At 39.3% G+C, this 22,968-nt stretch overlaps 1 long non-coding RNA gene across 1 annotated transcript in view; it reads left to right on the top strand.

Annotated features, from left to right (window-relative positions):
• Positions 1-22,968, top strand: part of LOC309867099 — a 26,458-nt gene extending 3,490 nt beyond the window's left edge. The window contains exon 3 of the long non-coding RNA XR_014312977.1: positions 22,899-22,968. This is a non-coding gene — a long non-coding RNA (uncharacterized lncRNA). The remainder of the gene's footprint in view (positions 1-22,898) is intronic.

Consider the following 22,968-nt stretch of genomic DNA (forward strand, 5'->3'; position numbering starts at 1 on the left):
AAAACTGTATAAATCTGGAATAGTATGAAAGGTAATTGTAGCTTTGGCTAAGTGTAAGCCAGTTAAAGGATTCTCAGAACTTCACCAGTTCATAATATGTAGTGGTAAGTTATCGAATGGGTGAATTATGTACATATTTAACAAAGTAGGAGGGCTATATTTAAATATTTTCTGGAAATAATTTCATATTTGGCGTTTAAATTAAATTTAAAAGTTTAGTTGTCCTCTTAAGAAAATTGGAACTTTGTGAAGATTAATTGCACTCATCCTAAATGATGTGTATGTGGGAGAGGAGGGCTTTCAATGCTTAAGGTCTCCATGCCAGCTCTGGTAATTCATAAAGAAGAGACACTGACTCCTCCCTTACTTCTAGCCTGATGAATGTCATTAGTTTTTCTGAGGATCTGAGCTCATTTGGCAGAATTCCAGCCTGCTCTTCTGGATTGCATGGTCTTATCAACTAAAATATCCAAAAGGAGATGCATGCAGCTCAGATTCCCACCCTGTACTCTGTTCTGCCTATAAAGCATTCTATACACAAAGAGAGGAGTGTTGGATTACAGGATTGCTGTGTCAGAGTTTTATCCTTGGCTTTTGGGGAAAATAATGTGATCATAATGTATACTGGCAGCCATAGGGTCACCTCTTAGCATGAACAGCTGGTTTATCTGCGGAGGCACTGAGTAGAATCATCTCTAAAAAGGTTGAGGTAGGGGAGAAACTTACATTTATTACTATGTCTGGCACACAGAGGAGGTCCACAGTAATTATCTGTTGGATAATTTTCCTAATTGCTATTTTCTAACATTAAATAATGGGAAAAACACAGGCATTGAATTTATCCTCTCCCCAAAGAACATTGCAAAAGGACAATGAAGATATTTACCCCTTTTTCTCCCTCACTTCCCTCATTCTTTTGTTGAAGAAAGTAATTCCCAAGAGTAAAAAAAAGCAACATTTAGAGATACTATTTTCCCTTACCCATTCCTTTAGCCTGTGAGATGGAAGTTAGTGTTGGTCTGTGGTCAGTACTTTTCTTTCGCCTTCTGAGCAAAGCTACCTCTTACTACAGGAACTCTATGGGTTTTCTTGGGGTGGTAGAGATGCTGGTCTTTTTTTTTTTTTTTTTTAAAGATTTTATTTGTTTATTTGACAGACAGAGATTACAAGTAGACAGAGAGGCAGGCAGAGAGAGAGAGAGGGAAGCAGGCTCCCTGCTAAGCAGAGAGCCCGATGCGGGACTCGATCCCAGGACCCTGGGATCATGACCTGAGCCGAAGGCAGTGGCTTAACCCACTGAGCCACCCAGGCGCCCCGAGATGCTGGTCTTAAAGGTAATCCAAATCTAAGTGTATAACTTAGTTTTGAGGCCATGCCTGTGTGTGAATCAAATTTTACATCATTTTTTAAAGGTATTTGTGGAATAGAGTTACTTGCCTTGAAGGAGTGCTTGAGTTGAAGAAGTAACATTCCCTTCCAGTATCACAAAACCACAATTACCCTTTCCCCTCCTTCTTATTTCTTTCCTTAGCTTCCTTCATAATATACCCTAACTTCTCTTTCTAATATTACCTCTTTATTTTTTTAAGATTTTATTTATTTGTTTAACAGAGAGAGAGAGAGAGAAAACAAGCAGGAAGAGTGAGAGGGAAAATGGAGCTTGATCCCAGGACTCTGGGGTCATGACCTGAGCCAAAAGCAGATGCTTAACTGACTGAGTCACCTAGGTGCCCCTCTAATATCACCTCTTGCAAATACTTTGCATTAACCCTTAGTCAGTCAATCTGAACCACTTGTGTTTCCTTCACTCTTTCTTTTTTTTTTTTTTTTTAAAGATTTTATTTATTTTAGACAGAGATAGAAAGCATGAGTGGGGGTTGGGGGAAGGAAAAGAGGGAGAGAGAATCTCAAGCAGACTTCATGCTGAGCGTGAAGCCCATGGTGGGGCTTGGTCCCACAATCCTGAGATCATGATCTGAGACAAAACCAAGAGTTAAATGTTTGACCGACTGAGCCACCCAGACACCTCATCCCTCAGTCATTCCTCAGAACTTTCTGTTCAGGTTGTCTCTTTTTCCTTGGTTGCTTTGGTTCATCCTCATTCTCATTTAGTGATTTATTTACTTTACCCTTTTGATTTGCTTTGTTTATAGAACAAGTCCCATCTCATTCCAAAAAGGATTTAAGGAGTATGACCAAACTCAAACACAGCTGCTTCTATGAAACTAACTTCCACAATTGCCAACTGTGTGAACTTGGGCAAGGTACTTATCCTTTCTGTGCTTTAGTTTCCTCTTCTGTAAAATTATAATAATTGCATCCCACCTTATTGTTATTTTGAAAATTAAGTGGGACAATCTCTTGAATATGCTCAGAACAATGTCTGGAATTAATTTACTTATTCATTCCTTCAGTAATATTTATTGAGCACTTACCATGTGCTAGTGCACACAATACACAAAGACTCCTGCTCCTGTGGGGCTTACATTCTAGTGGGGGAGACAGATAATTAGTAAAGAGTTAGATGATATAGTCTGTCAGAAGTGATTTGTGCTGTGGCAAAAAAGAAGATAAGGTAAGTGTGACTGAGAATGCTGATGAGGGCTGTGGTCATGGGGAAGACTGGTGAAGGGATAGGAGAGGTTGCAGTGTTTTGTTTTGTTTTTAAGATTTTATTTATTTATTTATCAGAAGAGAAGGCACAAGCAGGGGAGCAGCAGGCAGAGGGAGAAGTAGGTTCCTGACCAAGCAAGGACACCGATATGGGACTTGATTCCAGAACCCTGGGATCATGACCCAAGCCAAAGGCAGATGCTCAACCAACTGAGCCACCCAGGCATCTTGAGGTTGCAGTTTTAAATGGGCTAAGTGTTATTGAGAATATGAGACTTGAGCAGATTTGAAGACAGTAAGGGAGATAGCCACTTGAATATCTGGCAGAGGAGTCTTGTAGAAAAAGAGGATGGCTAGTACAAAGTAGCGGTGTGCCTGGTACATCCAAGGAATAGCTGGTGCCCATTGTAGCTGAAATGGAGGAGTAAGAGAAAGAAGAGTAAGAGATGAGATTAGGGGAATAACAGGGACCAGATCACATGGGCTTTCCCTTTTTTTTTTTTCTTAAAGATTTTATTTATTTATCTATTTGAGCGAGAGGGAGAAGGAGGACAAATGGATGGAGGGGCAGAGGGAGAGGGAGAAGCAGACTCCCTGCTGAGCAGGAATCCTGATGTGGGCTCTATCCTGTGTCCCAGGGATCATGACCTGAATAGAAGGCAGATATTTAACCAACTGAGCAACCCAGGCACCTCTCTTTTTTTTTAAGAGAGAAAGCACTCAAGTGAGCATGGGCGTAGGGGTAGGGGCAGAGGGAGAGAGAGAATCTCAAGCAGACTCCTCACTGAATGTGGAACCTGAGGCGGGGATTGATCTCACAACCCTGAGTTCATGACCTGAACTGAAATAGAAAGTCAGATGCCTAACTGATTGAGCCAAGCAGGTGCCCTCATAGGGCCTTCCTTATAGGCATTGTTGGACTTTGGTTTTTTTCTCTGAGTGAAATGGGGAACATATGCAAGCTTTTAAACAGAGGGATGAGGGGCACCTGTGTGGCTCAGTTGTCAAGTGTCTGCCTTCGGCTCAGGGTCCTGAGATCCAGCCCAACACTGGGCTCCCTGCTCAGCAGGAAGCCTGCTTCTCCCTCTCTCACTCCCCCCGCTTGTGTTCCCTCTCTGGCTATCCCTCTCTCTCTCTCTGTCAAATAAATAAATAAAATCTTTAAAAAAATAAAAATAAACAGAGGAGTGATATGGCTTGACTTAGATTTTTACAAGATCACTTTGGCTGCTGTGTTGAGAATAATAGACTGTAGATATTGTAAGGGTTACAGTGGGAAGTCTCTCAGGGATCTTGCCATGATCTGGGTAAGCAATGATGTAACTCAGACTAGAGCATGTCAGTGTAGATGGTAACAATCAGTGAGAGTCTAGACATATATTATTTAAAAATTTTTAGTATTTTATTATTTTAAAAAAATTTTTAATTATTTATTTGACAGAGATCACAAGTAGGCAGAGAAGCAGGCAGAGAGAAGTGGGGAAGCAAGCTCTCTGCTGAGCAGGGAGCCCAATGCGGGGCTCGATCCCAGGACCCTGAGATCATGACCTGAGCCGAAGGCAGAGGCTTTAACTCACAGAGCCACCCAGGTGCCCTAGACGCATAGTATTTTAAAGGTAGATCCATCCTGATTTCCTGTCTAGTCAAATGAAAAATGAGAGAGAAAGAGAATAATGACTCCAAAGATAAACCAAAAACTTAAAACCTCCTACTCATAGGAGGACAGAAGAAGCAGACTGTGAGGCAGCCAGGGATGGGAAGGTAGACTTTTAAAAATTTAACTTATTTTGTAGATTTGACTTTGAAATAGAAATGTTTTAAAGAAGTATGAGCCAAAATGAACTCAAAATGAACAATCTGACAAATAACGTGATCAAGTATATTTTTTAATCTAGACATCTATAGAGGAAGATAACCTAATTATAAAGTGGACAGTTTGAGTGGACAGCCACAAGAGAAGATGCACACATGGCCAATAAATACAGGAAAAAGTGCTCATCATTAGTCCTAGGGAAAGGCAAAGTAAAACCACAGTGCAGGGGCCCCTGGATGGCTCAGTGGGTTAAGTCTCTGCCTTTGGCTCAAGTCATGATCTCAGGGTCTCTGCTCTCTGCTCAGCGGGGAGCCTGCTTCCCCCTACCTCCAACCCCTCCTTGCCTCTCTGCCCACTTATGATCTCTGTCTGTCAAATAAATAAATAAAATCTTTTAAAAATTAAAAAAAAAAAAAAACCACAGTGCACTATCACTTAACACCCACAGAATGGCAAAAGTTAAAAAGACCTATAGCACCAAGTGTTAGCAAGGTTGTAGAACAAATAGAACTCTCATACACTGCTACTAGTAGTATAAAATGATATAACTACTTTAGAAAAGTATTTGTAAGTTTTTTGTAAAATTAAACAAATACCTGTCTTATGACCTAGTAGTTCCATTCCTGGACAGTTACCCAAGAGAAATGAAAACACATGTGTCTGCAAAAAGAAAGTTGTGATGGCTGTTCATAGCAACTTTATTCATAATAGCCCCAAACTGGAAACAATCCAATGTCCATCAGTAGGAGAATGGATAAAAAAATTGTGGTATCTTCATGCAATATAAAGATAAAAAAGAAACTACAAATGTACACAACATAGATAAAAAGTAAAAACATTCTGAACAAAAGAAACAAAATACAAAAGAATATTGTTAGTTGGTCTCCTGGGAAAATAATGCCAAGACATAATTAGATGTGCAAAAGAGAGGTGCCTCGATGGCTCAGTTGGTTAGGCAGCTGCCTTTGGTTCAGGTCATGATCTCAGGGTCCTGGGATCAAGCCCTGTGTTGGGCTCCCTGCTCAGCAGGGAGACTGCTTCTTTGCTACTCCCCCTGCCTGTGCTCTTTCTCTCTCTATCTTTCTCTTTCTGTCAGATAAATAAATAAAATCTTTTTTTTTTTGGAATTTTAAAAAATTATTTCTTTTCAGCGTAACAGTATTCATTGTTTTTGCACCACAGCCTGTGCTCCATGCAATACGTGCCCTCCTTAATACCGACCACCTGGTTCCCCCAACTTCCCACCCCCTGCCCCTTCAAAACCCTCAGGTTGTTTTTCAGAGTCCATAGTCTCTCATGGTTCACCTCCCCTTCCAGTTTCCCTCAACTCCCTTCTCCTCTCCATCTCCCCATGTCCTCCATGTTATTTGTTATGCTCCACAAATAAGTGAAACCATATGATAATTGACTCTCTCTGCTTGACTTATTTCACTCAGCATAATCTCTTCCAGGCCCATCCATGTTGCTACAAAAGTTGGGTATTCATCCTTTCTGATGGAGGCATAATACTCCATAGTGTATATGAACCACATCTTCCTTATCCATTCGTCCATTGAAGGGCTTCTTGGTTCTTTCCATAGTTTGGCAACCGTGGCCATTGCTACTATAAACATTGGGGTACAGATGGCCCTTCTTTTCACTACATCTGTATCTTTGGGGTAAATACCCAGTAGTGCAATTTCAGGGTCATAGGGAAGCTCTATTTTTAGTTTCTTGAGGAATCTCCACACTGTCCTCCAAAGTGGCTGCACCAACTTGCATTCTCACCAACAGTGTAAGAGGGTTTCTCTTTCTCCACATCCTCTCCAACATACGTTGTTTCCCGTCTTGCTAATTTTGGCCATTCTAACTGGGGTAAGGTGGTATCTCAATGTGGTTTTAATTTGAATCTCCCTAATGGCTAGTGATGATGAACATTTTTTCATGTATCTGATAGCCATTTGTATGTCTTCATTGGAGAAGTGTCTGTTCATATCTTCTGCCCATTAAATAAATAAAATCTTAAAAAAGATGTGCAAGAGATTTATCTGGGGAGTATATTGGTTATCTATCAATTTGAAACAAATCAACACAAAATGTAGCAGCTTAAAATGGCAAATATTTATCATCTCACATAGTTTTTAAGGATTGGAAACCTAGGAGCAAATTAGTTGAGTTATTTTGGCTTAGGATTTCTCATAAGGTTGTGGTCAAGTTGTTGGTTGAGTTTATAGTAATCTGAAGGCTTGACTGAGGCTGGATATCTCCTTCCAATATGGCTCACTCACATGGCTATTGGCCGGAAATCTTTAGTTCCTTCACCATGTAGGCTTTTCCCTAGGTCTACTTGAGCACCCACATGACATGGCAGCTGGCTTCTCTCAGAGCAAATGAACAAAGAGAAAAGAAGGAAGGAGACAAAATGCCCTTTTATGGCATAGTTTTGGAAGTTAGACACCATTACTTCTGTCTTAGTCTATTTATTAAAAGCAAGTCACTAAGTCTAGTCCACTCTCAAGAGGAGGGAAATAGGCTCTGCCTTTTGAAGGGAATGTCGATGAATTTATGGGCATATCTTAAACCACTATAGGGAAGGATTAGGGAAAGACAGAGAGAGCCTTCAGACCAAGGTACAGGTCTGACATCTGTGGAAGGAGAGAAGGAAGAAATAAATCTTTGAATGGAAGAGTCTTGTCCTACAGCATCATTCCAAGAAAGGTTTGGACTGATGAAGAACCTTTAAGTCAGGCAGGTGGGCAAAATGGTTGAAGGAGATTAATTGAATGGTGATGGATGGTAACACCCACTTATTGATAAGTGAATACTTTGTAATGTGTACAAATATTGAATTATTGAGTTATTGTATTATATTGAGTAACATATACAAATATTGAATTATTGTGGTGCTTGGATGGCTGAGTCAGTAAAGCATGTGACCCTTGAGATAGGCGTTGTGAGTTCAAGCCCCAAGTTGAGTGTAGAGATTACTTAAAGATAAAATTATTTTAGAAACCCCAAATACTGAATTATTATGTTGTATACCTGAAACTAATATGTCATACACCAATTTTACCTTCAAAAATGTGAGCAAATCTATTGGCTTAATGTACCAATTAACCTAAGACCTAATGAATATTAAAATGGCCCTGAAGAACAGGCCCTGGCAAGAAAAAAACAATTCAATAAATATTACATCCTTAAAAAATTACCTTCAAGTCAAAAGCACCTGTTGGAGGCATCTTGCCTATCACAGCATTGGACCTGCTTTTATAGCCCTGCTGTGCTCTGTCATTGGCTGGGATCAGCCTGTGCGAAGTGTGGCTTTGGTGCAAATGCGGTGGTAGATCCCAAAAGGCAGCAGGTAGGGTCATTAGTTATTTATGCCCCCAAACGCAGATTTCAGTGGTGCGTTTTCATGGTCACTACAACTACATACTGCATGGTTAAGTTTTTGTGTAATTCCGGAATGGGCGAAACTAAGCCACAGTGATAGAAAGTAAGAAAGTGGTGGCTTGGAGCTGGGGAGGGTGTGATAACTGATTGCAGAGGGGCACAAGGGAACTTTTGAGGAAGGTGAAAATGTTCTATGTTTGATTGTAGTGGTGGCTACACACACATACACACACACACATTTGTCGAACTTATTAAAATGCTACACAAAATGGGCACATTTTATTGTACATAAATGATATACAAAGTTTGCTAAAAACACAATGAGATAGGACTTTACCATGACAATATCAAATGGTAGTGAGATGTGCAGCACCTAAATTTCTCACGTGTTGTTAGTGGGAGTAAAAAATTATACAGCCTTTTGGAAACTTTGGCAGTTTCTTACAAAGTTAAGCAAATGCCTATCCTGTGACCCAACTGTTCCACTCTTAGATATCTTTGCAAGAGGAATGAATATATATGTTCCTGAAAGACCTATTTGTGAATATTGCAAAAGTTTGTTTATTTATTTATTTATTTACTTATATTAACATATAATGTGTTATTTGTTTCAGAGGTACAGGTCTGTGATTCATCAGTCTTTTTTTTTTTTTTAATTTGTAAAGATTTTATTTATTTATTTGACAGACAGAGATCACAAGTAGGCAGAGAGGCAGGCAGAGAGAGAGGAGGAAACAGGCTCCCTGCCGAGCAGAGAGCCCGATGTGGGGCTCGATCCCAGGACCCTGGGATCATGACCTGAGCCAAAGACAGAGGCTTTAACCCACTGAACCACCCAGGAGCCCCATGATTCATCAGTCTTACACAGTTCACAGTACTCACCATAGCACATACCTTCCCCAGTGTCCATCCCCCAGCCACCACTCCCTCCCATCTTCTTCCACTACAACAACCCTCAGTTTGTTTCCTGTGATTAAGAGTCTTATTGTTTGTCTCTCTGGTTTTGTCCCATTTCATTTTTTCCTCTCTTTCTCCATGATCCTTTGTTTTGTTTCTCAAACTCCGCATATCAGCACGATCATATGATAATTGTCTTTCTCTGATTGACTTGTTTCACTTAGCATAATACCCTCTAGTTCCATCCATGTCATTGCAAAAGACAAGATTTCATTTTTTAATGGCTGCATAGTATTCCATTGTATATATTACCACTTCTTTATCCATTCATCTGCTGATGGACATCTAGGCTCTTTCCATAGTTTGGCTATTGTGGACATTGCTGCTATAAACATTCAGGTGCACGTGCCCCTTAGGATAACTACATTTGTATCTTTGGTGTAAATACCCAGTAGTGCAATGCTGGACTGTAGGGTAGCTCTATTTTCAACTTTTTGAGAAACCTCCACACTGTTTTCAGAGTGGCTGCACCAGCTTGCATCTCCACCAATAGTGTAGGAGGGTTCTCCTTTTCCTGCATCCTCACCAATATCTGTTGTTTACACACTTGTTAATTTTAGCCATTCTGACTGGTGTGAGGTGGTACCTCATTGTGGTTCTGATTTGTATTTCCCTGATGCCAAGTAATGTTGAATATTTTTTCATATGTCTGTTGGTGATTTGGATGTCTTCTTTGCAGAAATGTCTGTTCATGTCTTCTGCCCATTTCTTTTTTTTTTTTTAAGATTTTATTTATTTATTTGACAGAGAGAGAGATCACAGTAGACAGAGAGGCAGGCAGAGAGAGAGAAAGGGAAGCAGGCTCCCCGCCGAGCAGAGAGCCCGATGCGGGACTCGATCCCAGGACCCTGAGATCATGACCTGAGCCGAAGGCAGTGGCTTAACCCACTGAGCCACCCAGGCGCCCTTCTGCCCATTTCTTGATTGGGTTTTTTATTCTTTGGGTGTTGAGTTTGATAAGTTCTTTACAGATTTTGGACACTAGCACTTTATCTGCTATGTTATTTGCAAATATCTTTTCCCATTCCATCGGTTTTCTTTGGGTTTTATTGACTGTTTCCTTTGCTGTGCAAAAGCTTTTTATCTTGATGAAGTCTCAAGAGTTCATTTTTGCTCTTGCTCCCCTTTGTCAAATGCATTTTCTGCATCTATTGAGAATATCATATGGTTCTTGTCCTTTCTTTTATTAGTGTATTGTATCACATTGATTGATTTGAGGATGTTGAACCAACCTTGCATCTCAGGAATAAATCCCACTTTGTTGTGGTGAATAATCCTTTTAATGTACTGTTGGATCCTATTAGCTAGTATTTTGGTGAGAACTTTTGCATCCATGTTCATCACAGTTATTGGTCTGTAATTCTCCTTTTTGATGGGGTCTCTGTCTGGTTTTGGGATCAAGGTAATGCTGGCCTCATAAAATGAGTTTGGAAGTTTTTCTTCCATTTCTATTTTTTGGGACAGTTTCAGGAGAATAGGAATTAATTCTTCTTCCAATGTTTGGTAGAGGGCACCTGGGTGGCTCAGTTATTAACCATCTGCCTTTGGCTCAGGTCATGACCTCAGGGTCCTGGGATCAAATCCCGCATCAGGCTCTGTGTTCAGTGGGGAGCCTGGTTCTCCCTCTGACTGCCTCTCCCCCTGCTTGTGTTCTCTCTCTGACAAATAAACAAATAAAATCTTAAAAAAAATAAATGTTTTGTAGAATTCCCCTGGGAAGCCATCTGGCCATGGGCTCTTGCTTGTTTGGAGATTTTGATTACTGTTTCAATTTCCTTACTGGTTATGGGTCTGTTCAGGTTTTCTATTTCTTCCTGGTTCAGTTTTGGTAGTTTTTGTTTGTTTGTTTGTTTTGTTTTAAAGATTTTATTTTACTTATTTGAGGGAGAGAGAATGAGAGAGAGCATGAGAGGGGGAAAGGTCAGAGGGAGAAGCAGACTCTCTTTGGAGCTGGGACCCCGATGTGGGACTTGATCCCGGGACTCCGGGATCACAACCTGAGATGAAGGCAGTGGCTTAACCAACGGAGCCACCCAGGCACCCAGTTTTTGTAGTTTATACATCCATTTCTTCTGGATTGTCTAGTTTGTTGGCATATAGTTGCTCATAATATGTTCTTATAATTGTATTTCTTTGGTGTCAGTTGTGATCTTTCCTCTTTCATTCATGATTCCTTTCTCTTTTCTTTTTGATAAGTCTGGCCAGGGGTTTATTGATCTTATTAATTCTTTCAAAGAACCAGCTCCTACTTTCATTGATATGTTCTACTGTTTTTTTTGGTTTCTATTTCATTGATTTCTGCTCTGATCTTTATTATTTCTCTTCTCCTGTTGTGTGTAGGCTTTATTTGTGGTTTTTTCTTCAGCTCCTTTTGGTTTAGGGTATTTGAGACCTTTCTTGTTTCTTAAGAAAGGCTTGTATTGCTATATATGTTCCTCTTGGGACCACTTTGCTGCATCCCAAAGATTTTGAACAGTCATGTTTTCATTTCTATTTGTTTCTGTGAATTTTTAAAATTCTTCTTTAATTTCCTGGTTGACCAATTCATTCTTTAGTGGGATGCTTTTTCACCTCCATGTATTTGAATTCTTTCCAATGTTCCTCTTGTGACTGAGTTTGAGTTTTTTTTTTAAAGGTTTTTATTTATTTGTTAGAGAGAGAGAGAGAGATACAGAGCGCAAGCACAGTCAGACAGAGTGGCAGGCTAGAGACAGAGGGAGAAGCAGGCTCCCCGCCGAGCAAGGAGCCCGATGTGGGACTCGATCCCAGGACGCTGGGATCATGACCTGAGCCGAAGGCAGCCACATAACCAACTGAGCCACCCAGGTGTCCCCTGAGTTTGAGTTTTAAAGCATTGTGGTCTGAAAATAATGCAGGGAATGATCCCGGTCTTTTGGTACTGGTTGAGACCTGATTTGTGACCCAGGATGTGATCTATTCTAGAGAATGTTTCATGTGCACTAGAGAAAAATGTGTATTCTGATGCTTTGGGATGGAATGTTCTGAATATATCTGTGATGTCCATGTGGTCTAGTGTGTCATTTAAAGCCCTTATTTCCTCACTGATCTTTTGCTTAGATGATCTGTCCATTCAGTGAGGAGGTGTTAAAGTCCCCTACTATTATTGTATTATTGTCGATGTATTTTTTGATTTCATTATTAATTGACTTATATAATTGGCTGCTCCCATGTTAGGGGCATAGATATTTTAAATTGTTAGAACTTCTTGTTGGATAGAACCTTTTAGTTTGATATAGTGTCCTTCCTCATCTCTTATTATGGTCTTTGGTTTAAAATCTAACTTGTCTGATATATGGTTGCAACTCTCTGAAGTGAAGAAAATATTTTATATCTTGATTGATATGTATGTTTCACAGATACATTTGTTAAAACTCATCACATTATATGACTAAGCACTGTGCATTTCATTGTATTTAAATTTAATCTTGGGGCACCTGGGTGGCTCGGTGGGTTAAAGCCTCTGCCTTCGGCTCAGGTCATGATCCCAGGGTCCTGGGATTGAGCCCCACTTCGGGTTCTCTGCTCAGCAGGGAGCCTGCTTCCTCCACTCTCTCTGCCTGCCTCTCTGCCTACTTGTGATCTCTCTCTGTCAAATAAATAAATAAAAATCTTAAATAAAAAATAAATTTAAAAAATGAATTTAAAAATGAATTGAAAAAATCATTCATTTCAAAATTCATTCATTCATTTCAAAAATTGAAAAAAATGAATTTAAAAAATAAATTTAATCTTAGTTAAAAAAGTAAAAATAGTCACTAAAAATAAAAAACAAAATGAAATAAATTAACCACTGCATTAAATTAGTAGAATTATTTCAAATGACTCTAAAATACACTAATTTAACTGTACTGGTTTTAAAAATTTTTATTGTAAAATACACATAAAATTTACCATTGTAGCCATTTTTTTCCATTATAGCCTATTTTAAGTGTCTTGTTCAGTAACACTAAATATATTCATAGTGTTGTGCAACCATCACCATCTCTATTCCTCTTTTTATTTCATAAGACAGAAACTCTGTACCCATTAAATCAAACCTCCCCATTCCTCCTCTCTCCCCATATCTTGGCAGCCACCATTTTACTTTCTGCCTCTATGATTCTGACTACTCTATATAATTATGTAAGGTATATAAGTACTTCATATAAGTGGATTTGTCTTCTTGTGAGCAACTTATTTTCTGTAGCATAACGTCTTCAAGATTCATCCATGTTGTAGCATAAGTCTTAACTGTACATTTTTTATGAGATGTACCTTAAGGAAAAAATTAAACTGGAGAGGAATGCTAAACTTTTTTCATTGTCTCATTAGTAATAATATTGGCATTTTTCTGAAATGATTTTATATATAGAGAGAGAAAGAGAACAGAATAAAGATTAAAGATAATGTTAACCTTATCAGGAACCAAGTTGTTAATCATAAGAGAGATAGAAATATAAGATCAAGAAACTTTGGTAAAATCCCTGAAATCCTAAAATTTAATTGGAAAAAGCAAAACAGTGACCAATCCAATGTTAGCAATAAGCTTTCCAACCATCCAAACTGTGGTCTCTAAATGTGATTTACTACTAAAACGAACCAAGGCTTCTCAGAACATCTGATTCCAGATCTGCAGCAGGAAATTAACAAGGTGAACTTGGAACATCTTCTTACAACAGAGAACAAGCAAGCTATCAAAGACCACTGGAATAGAGTCAGAACGACTCTGGAGCTAATCTGAAGGGATTTCCAGAGTCCAATGATGTGATGATATGCATTTCAAAATGAGAAATAACTGCAATGTATTGGATATGCTAAATGTGTTAAAATCCATGAGTTCATAATGAGACTAAAAACAAAAATCTCATTGGTCATTTTTGGAGAATGCTAAGGAATTTCATCATTTGGAGAACTATTCTCTATTATGTCGAGAAGCTCAAGTCATCAATTTGAAAACTAGCAAATCAAAAGAAAGAATCAAGCATTTATTCTGCCTTTCCTTATGTAATCAAATGTTTGATGAAGGAAAATTTCTTAGTTACAAGAGAATTCCAGCTAATAAATGAAGACAATATGTTAAAATTAGAATATCACTATTTTGCAGCTCTTAGTGAAATAATATACCTAGGTAATGCTTACCTATGACTGCTAAACTATCAAGTAAAAAAAAAAATCACATTTGAGCCTACTTATCAATTGTAACAAAACAAAAATACATTCAACAAGATGTTATATGTCTCCTGATAAGATGCAATAGGAAGAAACTAGTGATGTAGTATATGTTGGCTAATTGAATTTAAATTAAAAAAAAAAAAAGATGCAATAGGAAGTAAATGATAGCACCTATGAAATATTCTTGCCAAAAAAGAAAAAATGGAACATAAATCATAACAACTCTATATCTAACTGCCTAGATATAGGAAATAAGAAGAGACAAAGAAATACATCAGATGACACCATGGGGATGCAATAAAAAGAAACCCACACTACTGGAAATTTTACAGAACAAATGACCTAGTTTCATCAACAAATATATAAATTGCAAGAAATAAAAATGAGGAGAGATTTACAGATTAAAGGGTAGCTAATAAAAGAATCATCCAAATGCAATGTGTAAATCTTGTTTTGGAACTGCAAAAAAAAAAAAAAAAAAAAAGAGAGAGAGAGAATTGGAGAAATTTGAACACTATATATTTGGTAACATTAAGAAATTACTGTTAATTTTCTTTGTGTTAGTGATATTTTTAAAAGATTCTCTATATTTTACAAACAAATACAAGTATTTATGGATGAAATTATATGGTATCTGGAATTTGCTTAAAAATAATCAGTTGGGAAAGAAGTGGGAAAAAAACAAGACTGGATGTTTGTTGATAATTGTTGAAGTTGGTTGATAAGTACATGGTTATTTATTTTCTTTTTCTATTAAAAAATAAAAAGAATATCTCTAAGCTTTTTGTTATAAGCAGCAGGAAGGATGAAGTTTCATCCCCATCACTGAGATGGGGAAGGCTGCAAGTGGAGCAGGTTTAATAGAAAAGATGAGTTAAATTTTAAGCATATTGAATTTGAGATGTCATTTGAACTCCAAATGGAGATACTGAATAGGCAGTTAGATATATAAATTTGGGATTTGGGAGATAGGTCTAGGCTGAAGATATAAAGTTGGGAGTCATTAACCTGTAATGACATTTATAGCAATGAGTTTGGATTAGATCAAAGAAGGAACAAGAGGGGGCGCCTGGGTGGCTCAGTGGGTTAAGCCGCTGCCTTCAGCTCAGGTCATGATCTCAGGGTCCTGGGATCAAGTCCCGCATCAGGCTCTCTGCTCAGCGGGGAGCCTGCTTCTCTCTCTCTCTCTCTCTCTGCCAGCCTCTCTACCTACCTGTGATCTCTCTCTGTCAAATGAATAAATAAAAAATCTTTAAAAAAAAAAAAAAAGAAGGAACAAGAGTAAACATAGTAAGTGCTCCATAAATATTCATTATAAATATGATTAAAACTATCACTTTTGGGGCGCCTGGGTGGCTCAGTGGGTTAAGCTGCTGCCTTCGGCTCAGGTCATGATCTCGGGGTCCTGGGATCGAGTCCCACATCGGGCTCTCTGCTCAGCAGGGAGCCTGCTTCCTCCTCTCTCTCTGCCTGCCTCTCTGCCTACTTGTGATCTCTGTCTGTCAAATAAATAAATAAAATCTTTAAAAAAAAAATCACTTTTGATTTCTTTCCTCTCTGAACTCCTATAATACTTTTATTGTATTCTGTATGATAGTTACTATAATATATTTACATATTATATGTATAAATGTGGGAAACACACACACACACACACATTTATTTATTTATTTATTTATTTATTTATTTTTAAGATTTACTTATTTGGGGCACCTGGGTAGCTCAGTCAGTTAGGCATCTGCTTATGCTCTGGTCATGATCCCAGGTCCTAGGATCGAGCCCCATGTTGGGCTCTCTGTTCGGTGGGGAGCCTGTTTCTCCCTCTCCCTTTGCTGCTTCTTCTGCTTATGCTCTCTCTCTCTCTGTGTCAAATAAATGAATGGACTCTTAAAAAACCAGATTTACTTATTTATTTTAGAGAGGGAGTGAGGTGTGGGGAGAGGTAGAGAGCGAGGAAAAAAGAGAATCTTAAGCAGACTACCTGCTGACCATGGAGCCTGAGGCAGAGCTCAATCTCACATCCCTGAGATCATGACCTGAGCTGAAACCAAGAGTCAGATGCTTAATCGACTGAGCCACCCAGGCACACTGTGGGAATTAATGTCATAATCATCCTTATATATTGCTCTCCTTCCACTACCACCATAGAGCCAGAATGGTGTCTTGCATATAACTGACTTAAAATCAATAAGTGAACTAGAGTTTGTAAAGAAATTTCTGATCAGTGCTATGGATTTTCTGGCTTCAGTTTCATGAGACTCCCTATACTGATGGGCTTATATGGCTTATATGTTAGCAGGGCCAAAGTGTGTTACTGTAGCTCTTGCTAATTAGCACACTGGCTTTGTATAGCCTAAATCAGCCTTTGGGATCCAGCCCTATCTAAGACAGTACAGAGGAGAAACAAAATCATGATTATATGGTCAATTAATCTTTGACAAAGGAGGCAAGAATATGCAATGGCAAAACATCTCTTCAATAAATGGTGCTGGGAAAACTGGACAGCTACATGCAAAAGATCCAAAGTGGACTACTTTCCAACACGGTACACAAAAATAAACTCAAAATGGATTAAGAACCTAAATCTGAGACCTGAAACCATAAAAATCCTAGAAGAGAGCCCAGGCAGTAATCTCTCTGACATGGGCCATAGCAACATTTTTCTAGATATGTCTTCTGAGGCAAGGGAAACAAAAGCAAACCTAAACTATTGGGACTCTATCCAAATAAAAAAGCTTTTGCACAAAAAAGGAAAACATCAACAAAACCAAAAGGCAACCTATTGAATGGTAGAAGATAATTGCAAATGACATATCCAATAAAAGGTTAGTATCCAGAATATATAAAGAATTTATATGGGACATAGGGGTGGCACAGTTCTTTAAGTGTCAGCCTTCAGCTCAGGTCATGATCCCAGGGTCCTGGGATTGAATCCCAAATTAGGCTCAGTGTTCAGCAAGAAGCCTGCTTCTCCCTCTGCCTGCTGCTTCCCTTGATTGTGTGTGCACTCTCTCTCTCTGATAAATAAATAAATAAAATCTTAAAAAAAAAAAAGAACTTGGGCGCCTGGGTGGCTTCAGTGGGTTAAGCCGCTGCCTTCGGCTCAGGTCATGATCTCGGGGTCCTGGGATCGAGTACCGAATCGGGCTCTCTACTGGGCAGGGAGCCTGCTTCCTCCTCTCTCTCTCTCTCTGCCTGCCTCTCTGCCTACTTGTGATCTCTCTCTGTCAAATAAATAAATAAAATCTTTAAAAAAAATAAAAAAAACTTATAAACTCAACACCAAAAAACCCAAGTAATCCAATTTAAAAATGGGCAGAAGTCTTGAACAGACATTTGTCCAAAAAAGACATACAGATGGCCAACAGACACATGAAAAGATGTTCAGCATCACTCATCAACAGGAAAATGCAAGGCAAAAACCACAGTGAGATACCATCTTACATCTGACAGAGTGGCTAAAATAAAAAACACAAGAAACAAGTGTTGATGCGGATGTGGGGAAAAAGGAACACTCATGCTCTGTTGGTGGGAATGCAAACTGAAGCAGCCACTATGGAAAACAGTATGGCGGTTTCTCAAAAAAATAAAAATAGAACTACCATATGATCCAGTAATTCCACTACTGGGTATTTACCTAAAGAATGTGAAACACTAATTTGAAAATATATATGCACCCTTATGTTTATGTAGCATTATTTACAATAGTTAAATTATGGAAGCAGCCCAAGGGTCATCAATAGATGAATGGATAAAGAAGTATATATATACAATGGGCCATTACTCAGCCGTAAGAAAGGATGAAATCTTGCCGTTTGCAACAACATAGATGGATCTAGAGTGTATTATGCTAAGCTAAATAAGTCAGTCAGAGAAAGATGAATACCATATGATTTCACTCATCTGTGGAATTTAAGAAACAGAGGACCAGAAAAAAAGAGACAAACCAGAAAAACAGACCCTTAACTACAGAGAACAAACAGAGAGGAGGTGGGTGGGGGATGGGTGAAATAGGTGAAGGGAATTAAGAGTACACATTTTTTTTTTTTTTTAAGATTTTATTTATTTACTTGACAGAGAGAAATCACAAGTAGATGGAGAGGCAGGCAGAGAGAGAGAGAGAGGGAAGCAGGCTCCCTGCTGAGCAGAGAGCCCGATGCGGGCCTTGATCCCAGGACCCTGAGATCATGACCTGAGCCAAAGGCAGCGGCTTAACCCACTGAGCCACCCAGGCGCCCCACTTTTTTTTTTTTTTTTTTAAGATTTATTTATTTAGGGGCACCTGGGTGGCTCAGTGGGTTAAAGCCTTTGCCTTTGGCTCAGGTCATGATCGGGCTTTCTGCTCAGCAGGGAGCCTGCTTCCTCCTCTCTCTGCCTGCTTCTCTGCCTACTTGTGATCTCTGTCTGTCAAATGAATAAATAAAATCTTAAAAAAAAAAAAAGATTTATTTATTTATTTGACAGAGAGACAGTGAGAGACGGAACACAAGTGGCGGGAAGTGGAGAAGCAGGCTTCCCGCAGAGCAGGGAGCCCAGCTCCGGGCTCAATCCCAGGACCCTGGGATCATACCTGAGCTGAAGACAGACGTTTAACCAACTGAGCCACCCAGGCGCCCCCTGAAACAAATTTAACACTGCATGTTAACTATACTGTAATTAAAATAATAACTAAAGGGGTGCCTGGGTGGCTCAGTAGATTAAGCATCTGACTCTTGGTTTCAGCTCAGGTCATGATCTCAGGGATGTGAGAAGGAGTCCTGTGTTGGGCTCTACCCTCAGTACAGAACCTAAATGAGATTCTTTCCTCCCCCCCCCTCCCGCTCCCTCTGATCCTCCTTCCCCAACCCTCAAATAAAGAAATATACAAAATCTTTAAAAATAATAATAGTACTTGAAAAAAAAGTACAGAGAGAGGATGGAGACAAAGAGTGGCATGAAGGGCAATATGACATAGTGATATGGGGAGTAGGATACAAAATTGACACCATGTATATGATCTTATATATACACACACTTACCTCAGAGGAGTAAATATTCCATGGCTTAGTCACCCATGCATGAACAGAAATTAGCTTGGTGTCCTTGTCCACTGAAGTGTTTTATTTTCTTATATTTCTCAGCTCCAAAACATTCTCCCCATTGGGACTTAAGAGTTCAGGAATAGCTTTTTGTTTTTGTTTTAATGTGCAAGATGACTTTTCTCATTTTCTCATTGCCATCCTGGCTCTCATTCCTGGCAGTTTCCAAAGGCTCTAAGAATATTCCTTTTCTTGCTCTCATCCTATTCCTATGTTGGGTTCAGGTAAAATTTTCTTGTAGTTTTGGTTAGTACCACCCCTGCTTAGCTCCGATCTTGGATTATTTGGTATTGTTGCAGGATGGCAGGGTCCTTGTCTCAGGGAGTCAAAGAATGAATCTCATGGACAGAAAAGGGTGAAGTGAAGTGAAAGTTTATTAAATGAAGGTGAGAGCAGAAAAAGAAAAACTCTCTTGGGGGCCCTGGGTGGCACAGTCAGTTTGGCATCTGCCCTCGGCTCAGGTCATGATCCCAGAGTCCTGGGATTAAGCCCCAAGCTGGGCTCCCTGCTCAGTGGGGAGTCTGTTTTTCTCTCTCCTACTCCCCCTGATGCTGTTCCCTCTCTCCCGATGTCTCTCTCTGTCAAATAAATAAATCTTAAAACAAACAAAAAAAAAACAAAAACGAGGGCACCTGGGTGGCTCAGTGGGTTAAGCCTCTGCCTTTGGCTCAGGTCATGATCTCAGGGTCCTGGGATGGAGTCCAGCATCCGGCTCTCTACTCAGCAAGGAGCCTGCTTCCCTCTCTCTCTCTCTGTCTGCCTCTCTGCCTACTTGTAATCTCTCTCTCTGTCAAATAAATAAATCTTAAAAAAAAAAAAAAAGAAAGGAAGAATGGAAAAAAAAGAGAAAAAGCTCTCTAGAGTGAGAGGGGTCCCAAATGTGTTGCTACTAAGGGTTTTAAGGGCCAGTCTTTTATTGAAAACTTGACCAGGAAACTTGTAGCCTTGAGATTTTTCTGCCATCTTGGTTTGAGCAGGAACTATTGGTAGCCCCATTAATGACTTACCTCTTTGAGGTCTGGTCATTTTCTATGATTTTAGTGTAGCCGCCAATGAAAAATACTCCCTAATATCCAGGGCCAGGTGGTCTGCTCTATTCCCTTACCTATTTTTCACTCTGTCTTAGAGCTTCTGCCTGCCAGGAATAGTTTCCAGCCTAGTGAGGGCCCCCATCTCTCCCTGCCTATACCTTAACCCTTTCCTAACTCAGTACCACTCTATTGTCTCCTTCTTTCTTTTCTCTCTCTCTCTTTCTTTCTTTCACATCAAGATCAGGAAAATAACATTGATTCAATACTATTATATGCTCTACAGACCTTATTCGGCTATCATCCATACTTCCACTGAAGTTCTTTATAGCAGAAAGAAAACCAAGTTCTTATCCAGGGTTTGGTTCTGGATATCATGTTGCATTTGATGGTTTCAAATCTGTTCAAATCTGAATTAGTTTCTCAGGCTTTCTTTGTCATTCCTGATCTTGGCATCTCTCTCTCTCTCTTTCTCTCCATTTCTTATGTCTCTAATTAAGAACTAAGGGCTGGTTATTTGCACAGTATCTATCAATTTAGGCTTATCTGATGTCTCCTTAGGGTCAGATTAAGGTAATGAATTTTTGGCAGGAATACAATTAAAGTGATGTTATGCCCTTCTCTGTGCATCGTCTCAAGTGACACAAAATGGCATTTTATCCCATTATTGGTGATATTAACTGGAATCACTTGATTAGGCTGGTGAATACCAAATTTTTTTTTCACTGCAAATATACTACTTTATGTTTGTAATAATTTAATACATTTTAGGGAGATACTTTGAAACTAAGTAAATACCCTCTTTTCTACCAATTGTTAGTTTTAGCACAAATGATATGTACTTAAGTCATCTTTATTGTGAAATATAACACACATAAAAATGAGTACAATATATACATAGAAAGGCATGAATTATAAATTATATACCTGTTATTGCCCCTGGTAATAAAAATAGAACATTTCCAAGCACCTTGCTTGCCTCTTAAAGAGTTAAAACCCCGTTACCCCTATAAAATTAACCACTAGTCCTGACTTTTATTGCAATCATATAGTTTCTTTGTTATTATTATTTTTTGTGACCCAGGTGCTCATCTTTAAATACTGAAATTTAGTGTTGTCTCATTAAATTTTTTTTTCTTAGAGGCAAGGGACAGAGAGAGAGCACAAGCACTTGTGCAGGGGATTGCTGGGGGCAGGGCAGAGGGGAAGAGAGAGAATCCCAAGCAGGCTCCCTGCTCATCACAGAGCTGACTCAGGGCTCTATCCTATGACCACAAGATCACAACCTGAGCCAAAACCTAGAGTTAGATGCTTAACTGACTAAGCCACCCAAGTGCCCCTCATTAAAGATCTTTTAAACTAGAGAAGCCTGGGTGGCTCAGTCGGTTAAGCATCTGCCTTTGGCTCAGGTCATGATCCCAGGGTCCGGGGATGGAGCCCCATATCAGGCTCCCTGCTCAGCGGGGATTCTGCTTCTCCCTCTGCCTGCCACTCTCCTGCTTGTTCTCTCTCTCTGAAAAATGAATAAATAAAATCTTTTAAAAACCTCCTAAATTGTAGTACAAGACATATAATATAAACTTTACCATTTTAAACATTTGAAAAAACATTTTTTTTTTAAGTAATCTCTACACCCAGTGTGGGGCTGGAACACACAACCCCAAGATCAAGAGTCACATGCTCCCCAAACTGAGCCAGCCAGTTATCTGCATTTTAAACATTTTTAAGTATACAGTGCAGTAGCATTAAGTACATTCACCTTACACAACCATTACTACCGTACATCTCCAGAACTCTTTCGTCTTCCCAAACTGCAACTCTGTATCCAGGGCCAGGTGATCTGCTCTATTCCCTTATCTATTTTTCACTCTGTCTTAGAGCTTCTGCCTGCCAGGAATAGTTTCCAGCCTAGTGAGGGGCCCCCATCTCTCCCTGCCTATACCTTTACCCTTTTCTAACTCAGTACCACTCTATTGTCTCCTTTCTTCTCTCTCTCTCTTTCTTTCTTTCACATCAAGATCATTGATTCAATACTATTATATGATCTACAGACGTTATTCGGCTATCATCCATACTTCCACTGAAGTTCTTTATAGCAGAAAGAAAACCAAGTTCTTACCCAGGGTTTGGATAAGATAACTCCCCTTTTCCTTCCTCCCCACAACTTCCAGAAACCACTCTTCTGCTTTCAGTTTCTAAGAGTTTGCCAACTCTAGGTACGTCATGTAAGTGGAATCATACAATATTTGTCTTTTCATGTCTGGCTTATTTCACTTAGCAGAATGTTTTCAAGTTCTATCCATGCTGTGGCAGGTTGGTATCACTCTTAAGTCTTTTCTTGTAGTACCGAATTCCAGGGAGTTATGGATTGGAAAGAAAGCAAGAGGGAGGAGAACCAGGAACCCTGGAGTCACTGAATGAGAATTTTAAAGAGGAGGGAATCAGCAACACCATCATACACTGTAAAGGTCAAAGCTAATGAGGTGATTTGACAAGAAATTTTCAGAATCGATTATTAACAATCCTTTTTAGAGTAACTGCTTTGTGCTCGGAACTGTACAAGGCACTAGGTTTATGGACGCAGAAGTCAGATTGCAAAGGATTCCAGAGTTACTGGTATGGAGAAAGCCAAGTTTGGAGGGAAGTAAAACAGAAAGCCTGGGAACTTGATAAAAAGGTAAAATGGAGAGGAGATGCTACCGGGATATGGATATTTGAATACTTCTGAGGAATAATCTCTGAGGAATAATTCTGAGGAATAATCAGGGTAAGGATTACAATCTCTGTCAGTATTCAGATAGGCAAGGATTCCACCTCCTCCCTGTACCCCACCCCAATACCACAATTTTCTGTTTCTGTTTCCAGGTAAGTGGCTCAGAGTGGAGTTAAACTCTTCAGACTGAAATCTGAAAAGACGGAAGACAGAAAACTGCAG

The sequence above is a fragment of the Mustela nivalis genome, assembly GCF_964662115.1.
Source record: "Mustela nivalis genome assembly, chromosome: 6".
Classification (NCBI taxonomy): Eukaryota; Metazoa; Chordata; class Mammalia; order Carnivora; family Mustelidae; genus Mustela; species Mustela nivalis.